At 34.1% G+C, this 21,755-nt stretch overlaps 1 protein-coding gene across 9 annotated transcripts in view; it reads right to left on the minus strand.

Annotated features, from left to right (window-relative positions):
- DISP1 (dispatched RND transporter family member 1) overlaps positions 1-21,755 on the minus strand; it is a 278,204-nt gene that overhangs the window by 88,089 nt on the left and 168,360 nt on the right. Inside the window, exons 1-2 of one of the 9 annotated variants that reach the window (XM_053607071.1) lie at positions 12,277-12,375; positions 12,088-12,195 (exon numbers count right to left, since the gene is read on the minus strand). The exons of 6 other annotated variants lie outside the window; for them this stretch is intronic. The gene's annotated coding sequence lies outside the window, so the exon portion shown is untranslated. Of the gene's footprint in view, positions 1-12,087; positions 12,196-12,276; positions 12,417-21,755 lie in introns of those variants that run through there. 2 more of the 9 variants (XM_053607068.1, XM_053607074.1) reach the window with 2 other exon arrangements.

Here is a 21,755-nt window from a genome sequence, read left to right on the forward strand (position 1 = left end):
ACAAATGCCATTCTTCAACTTTTCAACAGTATCATAGCTGGGTGTTCTGATTTAGGAATGATGAGTAAACTAAAGAACCACTCTTAGGGCAATAAGTTGTATAGCTTAAAATAATTTGAATGATCTTAAGAATATTTTACTTCTTTAATCAGTATTACCATCACTTTTGCAAGTGGCCTGCCAATCCTGAATCCTTCCATAATGACCACTAAGCATGATTCTGAATTGTAGTAAATACAGTTGCCCCCTCCTTCATTAAACCACTTGTGGGTATGAATATCTAGTATAAAACATTCAAATAATACACCCAACAGAAAAAAATACTGTAACTAACAGGAAGATTAGGTAAGTATACTGACTGGCAAGAGCACTAATCTGACTCAGGAGGCACAACTCTAATCCTTTTTCCATCACTTTCTAAATGTGCCATCTCAGCAAGAAGATCTGCTCACTTAAGCTTCTGTTTGCTTAAGAATATGTCCTTCCTTTTGCTGTTAACAAAAGGCTGCATGCAAATACTCTGAAAACACATAATATGAATTGAAATTAAAGATGTGTAGTAGATAATGTAAGAAGTAATTTCTACATGAAATCAATGCAATTATTTCCTAGAATTAAAAAATCATCTTATACAAACACTCCATTCACAGAAATCATCTTTCTCCAACCTCCACCTGCAATAGATATTCCAAAGCCTTCCCTCCAGAATACAGCCACACTATCCCAGCTGAGGTGGATCTACTAGGCTGGGTTGAAGGGGAAAATCAACAATTCCTTCCCTCCCATCAAGATAAAAAGGAAGGAATAGTTCTGATTTGTTGGTTTGTTTTTACCTTCCCAAGTTGGCTGATATATCATCTCAAGTCTATTTTTTTCCTAAGTATTTAATTCAATCAATCCTACTGACCCTAATCACAGCTGTCAGGTGAGTTAAGCTAGTGAGAAGCATCTAACAACAACAAATATCTTCAAAGTTTTAAGGTGAAACTGGGCTTAAGGCAGAATGCCATCACACTCAAATTCCTTTCAAATTACCTGAAATCCCTCCCTTGACTCTCCAACAATTGTCATGTATCCCTATCCCTAATTAAATCTGCTTTTTCTCAGAAATAATTTTACATTTTGTTTGTCGCCAGAATTACAACTATAATTCCCCTTTTTAAAAATGGCAAATGGATTATTTTGTAGTTGCACAAGAGTTAAACAGATTCTTGTATGACAGCCAGGGACCGAATCGCCATTTGTAACACTTTTTTTCCCCACTATGTTAAAATGCAATTCAAGTGCCAAATAACTGACTCAACAGACTTACAAATGAATTTTTGGAACACAACCTGTTTTGTAACTTGGAGACTTCCTTAATGAAGTAGGAACTAATAAAGACTAATTTGAACTCAGATTTTGGCTTGCATTTGAAGCAAATCACATGAGCTTTCTCTGATTCAGTTTCTTTAATCCTAAAATAGGAGCAATCAATTTGACTTCTTAAATAAGCGCCAAAAAAAAAAAAAAAAAGCTAATAAAAAGCAAAAACAGAATAAATTAAGAAATGTCTATGGGTGATTTAGGTTCAGTGAATATATCTGTGTAGAGTTCAGGTAACCAACAATAGCAGAGTTGAAACTGACATTAAAAGTTGACATGAAAAGTTGAATCTGACATTAAAAGTTGACCTGAAGGTCCATATCAAGAAAGATCACTTTCTTTAGAACAGAGACAAATGAGGAAAAAATTCAGTCTGATCCTATATAGAGGGAACTAATTGGAAAGAAGATAGAGGAAGAATAAATATAATAAAAAGGAACAAAACATAGAGTCCCTGAGAGTGTTAATACACTTTACTTGTGCCAAACTATTGTGATAGATCTAATGGTATGTGATTATAAATGCAGTGATAGTAATATTTAAATTGTGGAAAATTAAAATAAATTTTGGGTCAAATATAATAAGTAACTTTGAAAGACAGCTTTTGTAGAAATCACCGGTTTTCCCAGGGCCCTGGCATACAGAGAATGACATAAAAAACTATCTTGAGGCACGGGGTTGAGGTGTGATAAGCCCATGCCAGATATTTTAGTGTACCTCCTCCATTCATGAATATAATATGCCAGTATCCCTCATCTCATATCCTTGATTTCACCTTTTCCGATAGCATTTTTATGTCCTGAGAGATTCTGCAGTTTTGAGGATACAAGGTCTTTGGCCAAGCACCATCATCTGATTACATTTTAAAATTTAAGTTTTTTCTTTGGGCCTCAGTTCTTCACATATATAATTCAGGGTAATAAATAATATACATCTCACAGTTTTACTACAAGAATGTAAAAATGTTTTGAAAACCATAAAGGACTATATATGGCTAATGAAAGAGTTATCACTATTGCTTGAGTAATTAGAATATAAAAAGAAATGATGTTTTAAAGCCAAAATATGCTTGAAAATGGCAACCAAGAGAGAGATAGGGGGGTCACAGGGTGTGGCACAGGGTGGGGCACAATTATAAGAGGAACTTTATCTAACAAATGGCATCAGTGTAACCTAATTCTTTGTACCCTCGATGAATCCTGAACAATTAAAAAAACAGTAGTTTGCTCAAATGACAAGAAGAATTTTTCATCTTATTTAATTTTAATGAATTCAAATTTACATTTAAATGGCCACAGGTACCCTGTTTCCCTGAAAATAAGACATCCTCCGAAAATAAGACCCACTTACAGGAAAGATAAGACGTTCCCTGAAAATAAGACCTAGCATATCTTTGGGAGCACACCTTAAAATAAGACACTGTCTTATTTTCGGGGAAACAGGGTACTAAGTAGCTTCTTTGTTGAACAGGGCAGCTTTGGATACCAAGAGTAAAGTAATTTTTAAAAAATTGCAAAAAAAAAAAAAAGAAGAAAAGAAAATGGAAACCAAGATATGTAGCTAAGAAACAGACTGGGTAGCTGTCTGTATACTACTGTATACAATAAAGCTGACTGTATACTACTTACTAACTTTCAGAACCTGGGTCAAGTTACTTAACTCTCACTGTTTTTAAGTCTAGGTTTCTTTTAGAGTTAAATTAGTTTGAAATTTAAATTGGTGAGAACTTCTAACAGCAACAGGTAACAACTTCTTAAAATTTAAGATATCTTTACCCTTTGACCCATAATTCTACTAGGAATTTATCCTTTGGATATACTTGAACAATGTGTAAATACACACACATGCATACACACACATATATAAGATATATTTATATACATTCATTAGAATGTGATTCCTGCAGTGTTTGTAATAATGAAAACTGAAAAAAATTTAAATTATCATCAAGGAACTTATATTCTGAGTATTCTTATATATTGAATATTCTGCACAATAAAAAAGAATGAATTATATCTGGATGCATTACTATGGACAAAAGTCCAAAGAACATTACTACGTGCTAATACAACTTAGCTGCAGAACAACCTATACAGTATGAATCCATCTGGTTAAAAAAATTGGCATGTATGTGTACACATATGTATAGTCAGGTATATACAGATAATTTCTAGAAGGACATAAGAAAATGCTAACATTGTTTTCTGCTGCAAAGTTGGACTGGGTTACTTGGAAGAGTAGAGAAGATTTTTACATTTCACTTTCTGTACTGTTTTCAGATTTTACTCTAAATGTTCCTTTTCATGGTAACAAAATATTACTAAAGCAATACATAAAGTCCTTAGCACAATGACTGAAATGAACAAAAGGTAATTATTACTAAAATGCAAAAAGAGAAACAAAATTATTTTACCTTAAAGAATAACTAGACATTCATTGGAGAATTATATATATATTTTTTAATTATAGAATTGTTCTTTTACAATGACACTCTATACCACATGTCTAATAACTGGATAAAGCAGGAAATTAAAAAAAAGCAAAGAGCAAGAATAGATGAAAACAAACTATTCAGACAAAGGGTTTCATTTATTTTATTTCACTGTTTCCAAAAATTTGGAATGTGAACAAAAATTTGAAATTACAAATGATTAGACCAAAGCTATCTTATGAGGCAAAAGTACCATGACTAATCCTATAATCATTAAAAGAGACCTTCTAGAGAAGAAATACAATCTGTAGACAAAAAAAACAAAAAAAATCACAGTTCATGTGATTAAAAAGTTTAAAATAATTACATCCTACTATTTGTTTGGAACTCAGAAAATTACACCTGTAAAATACATGAAAATCATTATGTTTCAAATGTCATTGAAAATTCTATCATATAATCATGGTAGCATCTATTTGAATTACGAAAATTTTATTTGTCAACATACAGTCATGTGTTGCTCAATAATGAGTATAAGTTCTGAGAAATGTGTCAATAGGCACTTTCATCACTGTGTGAATACCACTGAATGTACTTACACACCAAGGCTATTTGGTATAACCTGTTACTTCTAGGCTACAAACCCATAAAGAATGCTATTGTATTGAATAACATAGGCAGTAATAACATAGTGGTAAATATTTGGGAACTACACATACCTAAACATTGAAAACGTAATGTGTGGCATTACTATGTTATAACAAGAAATTTTACAAAATTTTACAAGCTCTATTACAATATTATGGGACCATGGTATAGGTATGTGGTCTGTCATGGACCAAAATGTCAATATGGCAAATGCCTGTACTATATATCAAATATGTTAATGGCACACAATTTATCCAAAGGATGCAATCAAACAATTTAAGTGGCTCCCAGAATACAAACACATTTTAGACAATAGTAAGAAAACCTCATAGGAGGTTCTTGGAATTAGAGGTCAAAAGTGCTAGTGTGGCCAGAAAACTTCCAAGGCAAAATCTTAATCTTTACTGTTTTAGAGAATACACAGACCTGTTTCAATTACCACAGTAACATTCACAAAGCCATCACTATCCTTAACAAACACAAGGCTCATATAGCCTGAAGGAACATCGTCTTCATCCCTATCAACAGTTATAATAGTATACCGCTTGGATAGTTCCAAAGCACTTTCTCACACATGATCTCACTTGAGTTGATCCTCCTAACAGCCCTTGGAAAAACAGGTGTGGCAGGCATTACCAACCCATTTTGCAAAAGAAAACTTGATACAGTCTAAGTAAGGTGCTCAGCGACACATGCTGATGACAAATGGTGAGGCTAGGAAGCCTAATGCCAAGGTTTTAAGCGCTTTGTGCTAAACTACATTCCATAAACTGAGATGATGTACTTTAGAATAACTCTTTGTTTTACCAGATTCATAACACCAAATTTAAGAATAAGTGGCAAGACTGGATCACCAAGACTGTATGTTGTAACCAACCATCTTTTTTCAAAACAGTGATGCTGCCTAGATTGAGCTTCACTGGATACAAAACACTGAGTGAACCAATGCTTCCAAACATAAGCATCACCTTGGATTATAGCTAAGCTGCAGATTCAACATGGCTCATATGGAGTAGAGCTACAAGCCTCCAACACTCCAACAACACACCCATGTCACTGGTCCCTGAAACACACTTTGCCTGCAGTGAGGCAAAGCCACGAACTGGATAGGGAGACTACAAGAGGGCTGGCTAAGCCTAAGTAATGACAAGACAAGCCCAAAAAAGCCCTCTGCACACTTAAAACAAAATGAACTCCCAAAGTAGACAAACAGTAATACCTGACAGAGAAATAAAGGCCCATTTTTCTAATCAAGGCAGAGTTAAACATATGTTTAACTCCTACAGGATTTGCCTGTAGGAGTAGAGGTTCTAGCTGGTGATCAAGGTTTTTGTTTTGTTTTGTTTTTAGAGATGAGATCTTGCTCTGTTGCCCGGGCTGGAGTTGAGTGGCTGGATCACAGCTCACTACAGCCTCCAACTTTTGGGCGCAGGTGATTCTCTTGCCTCAGCCTCTTGAGTAGCTCTGACTATAGGTACGAACCACCACGCTCAGTTTATTTTTAAATTTTTTGTAGATAAGGGATTTCACTATGTTGTCCAGGCTGTCAAGTTTAATTATTACTTGACTCTCAAACTGTTTTGGGCAGGGAAATAACAACTGACAGGATTTTAACCCTTTTACTGCAACTCATGTATATGAACCCATATATATGGAATCATTCTGCCCAATTAACTGGGTGAGTTCCTTTTTTTTCTCTCTCAAGTGGTACCAGATATTAGAAGATAGGTGTATAAAGAAACCCAAGCCTTTTTTCATACAAGGAATAAAGGCAGTCTGAAGATACCCATATCCATTATTTACTAAACCTGTTTTAATACAAAATGGCTCCTTTAAAGTCGTGTGATGCTTACCCTAAAATAATGGACTTATTTCTGATCACTGGTACCAGGTTGGCCTATTAACATTTAGTGCTATGGCAAGAGAAATAAACAGCTTCTCTTAATGCCAAGAGAAAATAACAAAGAACTACGCCTTTCTGGCATTTCTGTAATGGGGCTATCAAAGCTGGACAGTAGAAGAATATCAGCCAGGGTTTGCCTGTAGGAGTATTTTTGTCCTAAACATCTCATTATGTCAAGCACTTTCATCACAGTACTGCTATGAAGAGATTATTGTACTTATTACAGAGAAAACTGAGTCAAAAATATTAAAGTAACTTATCCAAATAATATGTCTGAGATTCAGCCCCATACTAGTTCACTCTAAAGAAAGGCTTTTCCACTACCTCAAGATACCTAAGGCAATGCCAAGTTCACCTAGCTTTTGTAGGACACTAGAAGCTACTGATATAAAATTCCATCTGAAAGTCCTGATGAAAAATAGCCTCTACATTCAGTATTTCCCAAGATAATTTCAAAAGGTACAAGTCTGCATTTGAGAATATCAGAGACATAGTTCACTAAATTAAGGATCGAGGAGTTACACATATATCATGCTATGCAAATTTGAAAAAGCAAGGCAATGGATTGATCTTTGTTGTTATATAGTATTTGGACTATTTCAAAATAATGCAATAGTAACCTCACTGAAAAATTTCTAATCAAAGAATCAGGCAATTTTAAGGAACTAAAATGAGTAAACTTTAATAAATATAATCTTCTTTTCTGAGACAAAGTTTCTTATTTTTCTTTGAGTTCATGAACTTTCTACAGTTTTCTTCAGTAAGAACTTACAAATAGCTTCACCTAATCATTTATAAACATTTTATATGTTGTAAAGAACTATATAAATATAAGGTATTATTGCTAGTTGGAATAATTATTGCTAGTTGAAAGTTGGAAGCCATTTTCCCCTGGAAACAACGATATACCTTTGAGATCTAGACTATAAACACGCATTTCAGACGAGCCTATTAGGCATTAGCATGCTTCCGCATCATGAGAAAGCAAACTGAGTTTCAGGAAATCTGCAAGTGAAAGATTATAGTTCTCTTACAATAAAGTTACTGTTTTTACTATTAAGGTTATATTATCAAGTAGGTAGCTTCAACTTACGATAATAAAGGGCATCTTTGAAAATGAAATGTAATATTGTTATATAAACTCTTTTAATATGATCACGCACATGATATACAAAGTGGCCATAAAGTTAGTGTGCAATAAAAAATAGACAAATATTTTAAACTGCACATGAACTTTATGGCCACCCTGTTACATTGATAAGGGAGCCAATAAGACAAATTGCCAATGTTTTATTTTTTAGCTATTACAAAAACTATTCATGGTATTTACAAACACATAAATTATATAGAATAAAAATTAAAATTGCCACATAAAGTTTCCTCTTAGATTAACAACAAAAATTATAAAAGTAAAATTGTCTTAGGAAGATATTACAGTATATCTGCCACAGCAAATCTGAAAGTCTGGAAATTGGAAAGCAAAATGATTGCTAGAAATGAGTTAGGCTGTCAAAGCAGAGATTCACACGTGTACAGACGATAGCAATTTCAGTGTTAAAGAAACATTAATTTCATTTTTCTCAGTTTAATGTCCAATGTACCTTTGGTAATAGACCTATATGGGAAGAGAAATTTGGGTATAAAATGAAGTGTATCTTTTCACAATCTGGGATAAATGATGTCAACAACCTTTGTTTAGCATAAATACTTATCTTCCTAAATACTACACATACATTTAAAGAGCATGACACAGTGATGCAATTACCAAAGCAGTTTGCAGAGATCTCTTTTCCAAGTTCATCCACAAAAATTATTCTGCACAATATCCACCAATCATGTTATAAATGTATCGATAAGTATCAATGACACAGAGAGTTTTCTTATCTTTGTGCTCTCATTTCAGATGAGCATAAATTCCACTAAGCTGCACTAATTTCTTTTGAACCCTAAGCTAAGTCTGGAGAATTGCGCTAAACTGTATAATCAAGAATATACAAAATAAAACTAGAGAGGCTTTCTATAATCAGAAATGTCAAACAATGGTCAATAAAAAAAATTCTACAAAGTCCTCCTATTAAATAGTTACCTAATCCAAAACACAGCCAGGACATTTCTATAAGTCTTGAAGGGACTGCAACAAATACAACAAATATTCACCAAATTACAATTCTATCACAGCAGTCTCATCCCTAACTGAACATTAGAATCACTTTGGTAATATAAAAAATATACGCATATAGGAACAGGGCTATGACCTCAGAGGTTCTGATTTAATTCATATTTTAGTGAAGTGTGAGCATTAGTATTTTAAAAGCTACACAATTGATTTCAATGTGTAGCCAGAGCTGAGAACCACTGATTTATACTTTACATAATTAATCCTAATCAATTTATAAGTGCAATCAACTGCCAGTCAAAATAGCCAACATTCAGAACATATTGCTTAGAAATGCAGAATACTGTTGCATATTAAAAAAATTCTTTTAGTGAAGTTTAGTATTTAAACTATCTCCACTTGGGTTTTTTGATTATAATGAAAAGAGATTACTTAAGTTGATAGGGTGGGGATAGGGATATGACAAGGAGAAAGTCTTAATAAGATAACTAGCTCAAGCAAGACAATGGTGCAGAATTCATGAGGAACAATGCTGTGGAAATGTGAAACAAGTTGTCACACAGCCTCAATTACTTATGGATCTTTTGAAGAAAGTTTAGGAAATAGCTAATTTAACTACTTAACACTCAAAAAAGGTATTCTCCTACTGTGGTCAGTCTCTAAAATGAAGTTTCAAGCTCTTCTCACAAAAAAGCACATTCCCTAAAGTTCCATTCCCAGGAAAAAAAAAGAAAAAAATTTCTGGTGGCATTTTAAACATCTTGAACTTTCGAATTCTAGGGTCAGAAAATCTTCAGATAGCAGGCCTGCTATCTAGCCTCACATCACTACCAAACAAGAATTATAAGATGCTTTGGTAATAAGCAGGACTCCCAGGATATGATAAGTCTGTCCTTAGGCCAAGAGATTTCACTTGAAACTATTTTGTCTCAACTACAATCACAAAAAGGGTAGCTTTCAAATTGAGCAATCTGTATGTATCACTATAGCTCTTCCCCAGCAGAACCTCATTACTCATTACTGCACTTAAGAAATATTGTTCAACAGATCACAAGCACATCTGAAAACACTGTGAGCATTTAACATTTCTTACATCTCAAAACCTCAAAACTTAGCATCTCAAAGGAAAAAAAACCATCAAACCAAGATAATTCTACTCCTACATATTGTGAGGCAAAAGAACGTGAGAGAATTTTTAAAAATAAGGCCCAAAATGGAGATCAATCACTGTAAGGCACTTCCTTAAAAGTTGTTTGACTTAAATAGTGGTGTTTTTTTTTTTACTACACTTAGAATGATCTAAACTTTTCCCACAAAAGTTAAGTATCTGACAGTGGGCCCCACCCCCTGCTGTTCTGTGAAGTTTGAGAAGTAGCAAATCAAATTTCCTACAGCAGCTCCCCAAATGTGTTCTTCCCTGCAGAGCCCAGCAAATAATGTCTCAAAGGTATCCTTCAGTTACTGAGCAACTTGGGAAATACAAGGTATTTGTATAAAACACAATTAAAGATATCCTTTTATTTAAGGAACTCTGAGATTTACTTTAGGCTTAGAAAAGCATCAAATTTATAGAGATTTTTTTCTTACTTGAATTGGATTAGTAATCTAGCTTAGTAAGAGCACGGAACATAAATAAACCTTTTTCTACTCTCTACTTGAATTATCAATATAAATGCTTGTGAATTCTGTTATTTGCTTTCTTGGATATATTAGATGAATTAAAATTACATTTACTATTGATATGGAATTCTTGTTTTCTCACAAAGGTAATTAAATCAGATTCTTAAACAGGTAAACATCCTTACTTGCCAATCATATAATAAGCACCTACTGTGTTCCATGCAAATAATGTGCTTGGAATTACATATGTGAGCCTGTCATACATGAGCCTGTTTAACAGTGATTAAAATAAGACAATAGAAATTAAAATGGAGAGAATAAAGAGCCACTCTCTCCCCCAAGTCAGCTTTTCTAATTTACTTTACTTGCTTTGTTTTATATTTTTTCCAAAAAGGCTGATGGGCTAAGCAGCTCATTTGTATTAATCCTAAACAACTCAGTTTTATTTCCTGTGTCAAAATGTGATCAAGAATTGGAAGTTTTTAAAAATAAGAAATGTTCCTATAGTCTGCATGTCAAAACTGTCCATCACCCATGCTGAGTTGTAAGAATTATACAGTGAGAATTCTCAGTCCCGCTCCAGAACTCAAAGCAGTTAGAGGGTAAGGAATCGATGCACAGCAAACAATGAAAAGCAGATTTCCCAAACGCTGCCAAAAAGGGATGACTGGTTCAATATCAACTACAAAGACAAGTGGGATTAAATTTAATTATTGGATGAATCAATTTTATAATACATATCATTTCCCAGACTGAGGCAAAGTTAACATGTAGTTTCTAGATAGCTTTGTAGGTCAGTCATTTCAGACAATTAAACATAACATATTTTTCATAATCAATGCAGCAGATAGTTTATGCTCACAATTCTAAAATTCAGGTCTAAGATGTAAGCTATATATATAAGCATGGGAAATACATAAAAATACTCTACTTATTTTTGTATACTAAAACAAAAACTTCCCAAAACAGTATAATCCAATAAAACATTACAATATTGAAAATTTTGGCAACAAAAACATTTTAAGATAATCTGTTGGATTTGTAAAACTAAAAAGTAAAACAATGCAAAACCAACTATTTTAACATTTTAAAAAGCAGAAATGTTACAGACATTAAAACCATGGGAAGTAGGAAACCCACTACCTACAAGTGAAACACTCATTAGCTTAGAGATTATTTGCATAGTTTAGTGATTTCCCAACTATCAAAGGGAACTAGAGTTTTCTTAATTATAAATATTATGATCTAAAATAACCCTTTTGTGGTTAAAAAAAGATATATTTCATTCTTTTTCTTTCAACAGGAATACCAGTTTGTGTAGCAAATTGTGAAGTGTGCTGTCTATTTTTTCCATTATCACTGAAGAAAGATATTACCAGTCAGTCAATGATGTCCATGAAATACCTCAGTTTTCAAAAAATTTTTAATTATTTTTAAGCTTACATTTTACTACCAGACATAAAAATATTTCACAAGTTAGTCTGAATTTTTCTACCAGTTGTATATAAATTAACTATACACATGTCAAGTAAAAGGCAATATAGTAAATATATTTTGACTATACTTTAAGTAGTAAATCCAATCATGATGTAGTTACCATTGTTAGAATTAAATTCTACACAGAGTGTGAAACATTTAATCAACTCAAATACAACTTCATGGTGTGTATCAAGCTGTGTATTTGAAATGAACTTCAACAAGAATTAAGCTTTCTGTTGAAACTTAGTTCTCAAATGGGTATCTTTACCCAACTTCCTACAGAATGGACTATGTTAACAGTTTTCTATTTAATTCACAAAAGTGATTAAAACGACTCTGATGATTTTACATCTATTTTTCTATCACTGGTAATGACAAGCACATCTTTTCAAAGTTTTCTGATTCAGACAGTGGTTAAACAAGAATCTCAAAGTATCAAATAACAAACTGTTGTAAATCTCAGGTTTCCTTCCAACTTTATAAAGAAAACACATTTTACCAATCTTAAGAAATGTCTGATCTTACCTTACTGTGCTAAACTCTTCATTCAAGTAAACTTCACAAGTTTTAAATGCCTTAAGATCCCATTCAAAGTTTACATGGAAAAAAACGGCTGGAATTCTAAATACAATCCTAGAAACGAAGGTCAGTTTTTCAATAAATTCTCTCCAAATAACAAATTCATACATATAGAAGCAAGAGTAAGTGTATTACCTTTATGTTAAAAAAGGACTTTTCTGGCTCAGTTTAGGCTGCAAATGATTGCAGTAGCAACAGCAGTCACTGACTGCAAAACACAGCCCAACAGAAAACAGAGAGTTGGCAGGAGCAGCTCCATGGAACGCAGGGCAGGCCAAGTGACAAGCACACACAGATTGCTTTGAATTAGGCGTGTCAGGGGCTGGAACTTGCAGTGTTTGCTCTCCAATAGGACAGGAGAGTTGTTCTCCTACTTAACCCCTCAGGGGAAGGTCTTAATAATGGTAACAGCTGGCATACAGAGGGGCTTGATCTGAGCACAAGGGCAGCAAACCAGGATATGAAGGTGACATGTAATTTCTAGCCTTTTCCTGCTTCTACAGGGGAATTGCATGAAGGACTGTTTTTAGTTATAACTTCCTTTGATGTTTTGGATTTTAAATTACTTAGTAGATTAAAGCCATGTTTAGATTAAAGCCATGTTAGCTGATATTATTTGCTTGTTTAGCCTAACTTAAATGTTATAGATTGTTTTCTTACACATTGTGCTACTACATTTAAACTAATGCAAATAAACACTAATCCATGTTTATTTCCAAGTTCGAGGATTCTTGTGTTCTTTCACAAATGGCTCTTGAGACACTACTTTTAGGGCAGAAAGTTCAGAGTTTTTGAAAGAGTCAGCTTTCTTTTTTAAAGAGGAAAGTATTAGTCAAAGCAATTATAAGTGCTTTTCTTTAATTTTCCTAAACAAAAACAGCAGTTTGTTAAATGAATTTGACACTGCTTTTTATAAATGTATGGCCCTTGTGATGCCAGTATTTAAAAATTCCACAATACTAAAACCTGCAAATAAATGCTTTATATTTACAAATGACATCCTTTAGCAAATACGTGATAATTTATTGAAACCATGAAATCTGTTTGTGATTTTGCTAATAAAAATGTGTAAACAATTCTTTTACCAGGATGTACTAATTAACTGTACAAAGATAGAGTTTCAAAAATTTCAAAAGCACAAGCAATAAAAGAATAAAATAGATAAATTTGGACTTCATTAAAATAACAAAACTGTAGATCAAAGGACATTATCAATAAAGTAAAACAAACCTTACAGAATGGGAGAAAAATATTTGCATATCCAGTATCTAATATTCGGAATATACAGAGGGTGCCAAAAAATATGTGCACATTTTAAGAAAGGAAAAAGCAAGCTGGCACGGTGGCTCACACATGTAATCCTAGCACTCTTGGAAGGCTGAGGCAGGTGGATCGCTTGAGCTCAGGGGTTTGAGACCAGCCTGAGCAAATCAAGACCCCATCTCTACTAAAAATAGAAAAACTACCTGAGTATTATGGCAGGCGCCTATAGTCCCAGCTACTTAGGAGGCTGAGACAAGAGGATTACTTGAGCCCAAGAATTTGAGGTTGCTGTGAACTATGACATCACGACACTCAACCCCCGGGCAACTGAGTGCGACTCTGTCTCAAAAAAATAGAAGGAAAAAGCTGTTTTAAAATTACAGTACTCAATATACTGAAAACAAAACATGAACACAGTCATGTTTGAGCATCTCTTATAATTACAGAAGTCAAATGTGACTTAAGTATTACAATTTTCATACATTTTCCTTTCTTAAAAGGTGTATACATTTTTTGGCAACCTCTGTATATTTAAAGACTCTTACAACTCAACAATATAAAGACAAATAATCTGATTCAAATGAGGCAAAGTTTTTGAATAGATGTTTCTTCAAAGAAGATGGATGCACATGAAAAGATGCTCAACATCTTCAGTGATTCAGGAAAATACAAATCACAGTAAGATACTACTTCATATCCACCAGGATGCCTACACTCCAAATAAGTGTTGTCAAGTATAGAGAGAAACCAGAATGCTAGTACATTGCTGGTGGCAATGTAAATTACTGTATCCTCTATGAAAAACAGGTTGGTAGTTCCTTAAAAAATTAAACACAGAATTACCATGTGATCCAGCAAGCCCACTTCTAACATGGTTGATTCCCATTATTTATGAATTCTCCTACTCGCTATAATTTTTGTGATCCCCACTCTGTGGTGCTTCCATAGTCCTTCAGACATGAGAGTTTGCAGAATGGTGAAAAAGTTGAGTCACCTGAAGAAGATGACACATTTGTGTTTGACTATCATACTGAAAACAAGCGTCCATTTTGAGGTCTATCTAGTGCCGTGTTTTTCACATCTTCTACTTAACTGTTTACAGTGGTCCCCAAGTGTTGTGCCTGAGTGGTGCCTACTGTTTTTTTTTTTTTGTAGAGACAGAGTCTCACTGTACCACCCTCCGCAGAGTGCCGTGGCCTCACACAGCTCACAGCAACCTCCAACTCTTGGGCTTAAGTGATTCTCTTGCCTCAGCCTCCTGAGTAGCTGGGACTACAGGCGCCCGCCACAACGCCCGGCTATTTTTTGGTTGCAGTTTGGCCGGGGCCGGGTTTGAACCCGCCACCCTCAGTATATGGGGCCGGCGCCTTACCGACTGAGCCACAGGCGCCGCCTGTGCCTACTGTTTCTAAGTGAAAGAAGGCTGTAATGTGCCTCACAAGGAAAAATACGCTTAAGTAATCCTAATTCAGGCATGAGTTACAATGCTGTTAGACATGGGTTCCATGTTAATGAACTCGTAAGATATATATATATAAGGTAAGGTGCCTTTAAATGGAAACACACATAAAACAAGGTTATGCATAGATCAACTGATGAAAATGTTGCAACCAGAGGCTCTCAGGAACCTAATCCTGTATTTCTCCTAGGAGCAATGATTCAGTATTCACCAATTCAGTTTGCAGTGACTTTATGGACATAACTACCACAAATAATGAAACTTGACTCTATATACCTAAAAAGTTTGAAAATGTATGTTCACAAAGATTTGTACATCAACGTTTATAGCAGCATTATGCATAACAGCCAAAAAGTAGAAAAAACCTAAATGTCCATTAACTGATGAATGAACAAAATGAATACATTTGTACAACAGATATTATTCTAACACAGAAATAATGAAGCATTGATAATGGTACAACATGGATAAACTTTGAAAACATTATGCTAAGTGAAAACCAGAAACAAAAGGCCATGCATTTTATGATTCCATTTTTATAATTATCCAGAATAGGCAAATCCATCAAGACAAAAAGTAATTAGTAATTGCCAGGGGCTGGGAGTGAAGAGTTGGGTAGGGAACTTTAGAATTTGTTTTTCTAACAAGTCCTCAGATGACAGATACTGCTGGTCTGGGAACCATATTTTGAGAATCAATGAGCTCCTGTTAGGAAAGATACCTTTTATCTCTGTATCTCTTAAATTTACTTAAAACAGAGTCCCTTTGGGGAGGAAAAAGAAAAGGAGAGGGAGGAGGGAAAAGGACTAATATTAATTTTAGTAAATATATTAAAGGAGTCAATCCCTGAAATCTTAGGGTATGCCATTTTCCTGTCACATGTATGCCAAATGCTATCGTATCAAAACATCCCCATGACAAATGGAATTAAAGAATTAAAATGAAATTGAAGGTATTCTTTGATCATTTGAACAGTACTTTGGTTCAGTTTATTAAAGCAGCTAATCCCATTTCACTGTGCTTGTCTTTGTATGAAATACAAACAAAGGTTCTCGAGTTGTTGATCCCATAAAGAAGCCCCTTAAATTAAATAGGTGTCACAAAAACCAAAGGCCCAAACTCTCCAATTCATAAACTTATAAATTCTTACTTACGTGTTTTAGCAAAATTACTGATTGGTATGTCTAGTTACTTTATTCAAAAATTTGAGATCCATGTAAAAACAGGCAATTTAAAGTTTACTTCTGGTATTGCCACACACGACACATTATTTTATAAATAATAATCAGGAGTATGGCCAATTGCTTCAGTATATTTCTCAATATATTATTCTGTGTGAAAAGAGAAGTGGTAGTAATCTCACCAACTTCTAACATTTTTTGAAAACAATGTCCTCTTTTTCTTAGATCATATTCTTTAGATATCTTTCTTCATTCACAGGAAGAGAGAAGGGTACACAGGAAGGAGTGAGAGATCAGAGCTGGCAGGAGAGGCACAACACTTGGTACTTTTAAACAGTGAAAAAACAGCTGCTGATTAACAAACTCCTTCCCAGCTGAACCTAGTCCAAAATATAATTCTGGGTTCTGTTACATTTATTAACAGAAGTCTTGACTATTCATCTTTTTTCTTAGTGTTAAATATCAAAACAATTATGAATGAGAAAACTGATGTAAGATATAGTAGAACACTGGTTTAGCAAGATTCTTCTTTCAGTGTGGTCAACTCAATAGTAATTTGGAAGGGCAAGTTCAGAAAAACGAACTGTAGGAAAGTCCTGTAGGTAATATTCCATACTGCATTTTAATGTTTCTAGAGTACAAACTGTTAGATACCCACTGGAGATTTCAGAGTGGAACACTGCTCTAGCCCAGGGAAAGGGAATCAGTGAAGACTTGCAGTCAGTCTCAGGTCTACCACTCACTGGTCATGTAACCTTGAACTAGAGATTATAGTCCCTTATCTACAAGACCCAAATTTTATATAACATGATTTCACAGGTCCCTGTTGGCTCTGAATTTAGTTTTTATAAATTTGAATATCACTGCAAATATTAAGATTAAATCCCAGTTTTACTACTCAGATTTGGATTATTTAAGAAAAGACTATACCTTCGGATTGCAGCAAAGATATATTTGCAAGTGAATTTGTAGCAAAGATACAGTAGTGCAAGCAAATTGGAACAAAAATAATTTTTAAAACTCTTTCTCTGAATTTGGAAATTATGTGCCTCAGTCCTATATATTCCTCTCACAACTGATGTTTCTTTCTTTTCTTTTTTTTGCAGTTTTTGGCCAGGGTCGGGTTTGAACCCACCACTTCTGGTATATGGGGCTGGTGCCCTACTCACTGAGCCACAGGTGCTGCCCAACGACTGACATTTCTTAATCTTAGGGCTTCTTTCTTATCCCATTCCCTGTTGAAAATTCCACCTCCAAAATCTGCAGTTTGCACAAACGAAAATTTTATGACCTTGCTTACATTTCAAGAGTCTGACATCTAAGGGATCTGCTCTTCTCCCTCCAGCTCTGAAGTCCCTTCTTATTTTCACTTAAAATTTTGTGGTTACTTCATACAGATCTCATGGCCAGCATTTATTTACTTCACCAGTGTTCTAGCCTTTCCAAGAATTAAGAACAAGTTCTCTCATGAATGCTACCTAAAATAGTCACCAGACAAGGAAGAGGAGACCTAAAACAAACGCACATCCTCCCCTCTGTGGGGATTGCAATGCTGCTGAGATTCCTCTTACCTGCCTTAGATTCTCCATTGGAAATTCCCACAGGGATTGCCAAAACCTTTCCCATGCTCTCTGCCTCACCCCTCTTGGCAGATGATACTATCTATCTTGTGAAAAAGAATGAAACTATTAGACCAAGAGTCCTTCAAACACTATCATCTCTATTTCAAACTTTTTTTGAAACTCGTCCCTTAGCTCTCACAATGTCCAACCCTCTTTTCTTGCTTATTAATTACTGTATTTATACACTAGATCTTTCCTACCCAATAAAGTAGCCACGAGCCACATGTGGCTATTTAATTTTAACTTAATTCACATTAAATGAAATTAAAATTTTAGTGCTCCAGTTGCTTTAGGCATCACATTTCAAGTACTCAACAGTCTCATGGGTTCCCAACAGTGCAGAGAGAAAATATTTCCATCATCATAGACAGTTTTATTGGACAGGGCTGCTCTAGATCTTGACTACATTTCTTTACCATCTCACTCTCTCTTCCCAAGTACATCTTTGTCTTTCTCTTTGCCAACTCCTTCTTTAATTGCTTACAAAAAAATGTTTAGTTTTCACCCAACCTAAAGTATTTCTTTCCCTGGCCTGCTAGTGCTCAGGCTATTCACCTTTTTCTTTCCTTTCACTGCCAGAGGATACTTAAGCCTTACCTTATCTCATTCCTTCACTTGCTACAATCTTACCCACCATCTTATAAAACTGTTCCTTCAAAGATGAAAGTCAGTGGTCCCTTTTCAATACTCACTCTCTTTACATTTCTTCATTTACCAATCCTGGTGGCAATACTCTTGTCCTTACTCTGTTTCCATTATTCTAACCTTCTCTACCTCTGTAACCTTTATTTCATTTTCTTGGCAGATCCACTTATTTCTATTATTTTAAATCTTGAGCAATATCCAATGGCCTTGTCCTCGAACTCCCTGCTCTGTTTTTTCTGCCTATATTGTCACATTCTACTTCCAGTCTAAGTTCCATTTCTGAAGCTTCTCCTGCCTCAGGACATTTCAACATATATGTCCTGTCAGCAGCTCAAAATCAAAAATCTAAAATATAAGTGATCTTATCATTATATATTACATATACCCTTTTAAGTAGAATGAATGTAATAATTTAATAATTCTATTTTAAGTAGAATGAATGTAAATTGAAATATAGTCTGCAAAATAAAATTGATTGCACAAAATCCTATTCTCCTGATAGTTTATAAGGGCCCCAGGGACCACTCTCACTATCGTTGTAGGAAAGAAACAACTGCCAAGATTCAATATATTTTAAGTATGACTAAAGTTGCACTATTTTCTGTTTTTAAATTTTGAACTAACCGCTACTGCAAAATGAATGACAGTAATTGGCTTTTTATCCTTTTCTCCAAACCAGTAGCAATCATTCCAGAAACTAATATGCAAGCATATTCTTGGGCAGTTTATAAAATTTCATTTTATTTTGTTTCTAAGGTATGATTTTCCTTGGCATTAGTGGAAATATTTTAACAATGAAATAAATGAAAGAGTTTTCCCCTACAGTAAGCCATTAAATGTCATAGTTTATAAACGACCTTATTATAGAAAATATGATTTCTGGGATGAAATTTCTTAGAAACAAGTGAATCTGGAAAATACTAGTTTTTATGCCTTTTGCTTGATTTGATTATAAACTAGGGAACCATATGCATTGTATCAATAACGTAGAAAGTATTTTGGTCATCCATAATGAAATTTACTAAATATTAATTTATATACTAGGAAAATTCGAATAGAGACCAGAAACTGGGATACATACTTTAAAGCAGAAAGTATGGCGATTAGATTTCAGAAAAGGCAGACTTTTATTTTTCTGTGACAAAAAATATCTGATTATCCAATGCTAAAAAACAGGCTAAAATTCCAGACCTCCTTAACTCAACCAAAAATTACTATTAAAAAAAATTAAGTGTGAAAACTAACTCAAGAAGGTCAGTTTATTTATTACAGATTTCACAGTGGAATGCAGGTGAACATTTTGTCTTTAACAAGAGCTTTCTCCCACACACGGCATAGAGTTATGTTTTAGAGGAGGACAGAAAGCTCAGATTAGATACTTCTATATCAAAACCAAGCTAAATTATTTCAGCCATAACAAAATAACTAGACTAGAGATCATCTAAAAAATATAATCATGTGATACATGATGATTTAAATGCAAAGCATAATAAATCCACAGGCCCTGGAGTTTCTGAAATACTTTTGGTTTGCAATAGAGGACTTCAAAATGCAATATTTTACTTTAACAAAAGGAGTTCTTGGCAGGAGATCTCTACTCCTAGAATATAGATCACTGTCTTAACTCTTAACTAGAACGTTCTCGTAACAGTTGCAGTTGTATTTTGTTACCAAACTCTAAATGAATCTAAATGAATGTGGTATGCATATATTAAGAGGAGTTATGATGAATAAACTGAAATTTTCTATGAGACTTCAAATATTTATAGGCAAAATTAGATTTATTTCATGAAATAAAGATACATGCAAGTTAATTTACCGAAAGTTAGACCATATAGGAAAATAAATGTGTCACCTGCACACAAACACCTGTCAACATTGCTAAAGACTTAGATTAAGTAACACTGTGATACATCACATTCTCTGATATAAAATAAAGTTGTATGGAAAAAAGTAAATGAAAATTCAAATCCCATTTTATTTTACTTAAACTTTTTGTAACATATGATAATATTATTTTTGGCAAGGAAAGAACTTTAAACTACTCAGACTGTAAGACAGAAAACATTAGGGTTAGGTATTTCACAAATGTAGAGGGAGTTGTTTTATACACTGAAAACTCGAATTAGTTATTCAGAAGTTTAAACAGTTCAAATTGTGAACATCATGCTATGTCTGGCTTCAGAAATTTGTTTAAATGAAATAAAATTTTGTGAGATGGCTGTAAAAAGATAAAAAATAAGGTAATAACAAACTGGAAGGAATAAGGATATTTATATCAGAATTTAAGAATATAAGAAATATGCTATAATATTTTACTGCTTAAAATCCCTTGAAAAATATCCCAGCACAGATATCCTAACAGTGTTTTTAGGCTCAAAATATAGACCTGGCTGAAAGAATAAAGTTATAAATGGGTACATTACAAACTCTGATTAAGTCACAGAAGATAAAAGCATATCATAACATATTTAAGGGGTCTTCAAGAACACGGCATCTTTGGCACACTTATTGTAAACCTCAAAGCTAAAAAGTCTAGGGAAGTCTTAGTTGACCATTACCATCCCTGAATGGTAGACTTTCTCTGGGCTGTCAGCCAGAAATGAACCTCCTGAATGAAGATCGATAAATGCTCCAGCTCTAGTGTTGTTAAGTGTGAACACAAGGCAGCTGTCCTGATGTTCACATCAGGGAACAACGTGTGCCATGAAGTATGTTACTACATTGTGGCATCCCCAAAAGACTTGGGATGCTATAATTTGGGCTAGATAAAACCTACAGCTCTCATCTGAGGCATCTTTAACTTTAAATGTCTGTAGAGGAGAAAAATCCACCAGTTTCTTGTTCCAGACACTCAACCTGAGATTGACAAAAACGTAGGAGGGAAATATTTAAAGTGAGTTTAAACATTTCTATTCCTTTATGATAAAACTCATGACCTAATCTTATAATGAAAATTTCCATGACAAACAGTCAGGAGTATTGGTTTAGGCAAAGAAATTTGCAAAGAAACACTGGAGGGGATAATATTCTGATACTTTGGTTATAAAGCAACAATAAAAACTAAGCTTATAAAATTATTGGTAGTAAGAAAGTAGTTTATTTACTAAGCAGGTGACTGATTCACAGTTCTGAGTTATATAAGCAACAGGTATCAACAAGGTGGCCCTTGCCTTACAAAGAAACTAAGAGATATTATTACAATACTATTAGTAATATTTAGCACTTAGACTTTGCAAAGATCAGTCACTGACAGTATCTTATACTACAAGAGAATGAAAAAGATGAGAAAAAAGTTGAGAAGCTAGAGAAAGAAAATGAGTAAATTCTTTGGTTCCTAAGTTAAGGCATCTGCCTTGGTTAGTCACCCAACAGTACTTGCTTTCCTGGATATCTTGGTCAATGACCAAGAATTCTAATAACCAAAGTATGTACTCTACTTAA

Source organism: Nycticebus coucang, chromosome 10 (assembly GCF_027406575.1).
Source record: "Nycticebus coucang isolate mNycCou1 chromosome 10, mNycCou1.pri, whole genome shotgun sequence".
NCBI classification, from domain to species: domain Eukaryota; kingdom Metazoa; phylum Chordata; class Mammalia; order Primates; family Lorisidae; genus Nycticebus; species Nycticebus coucang.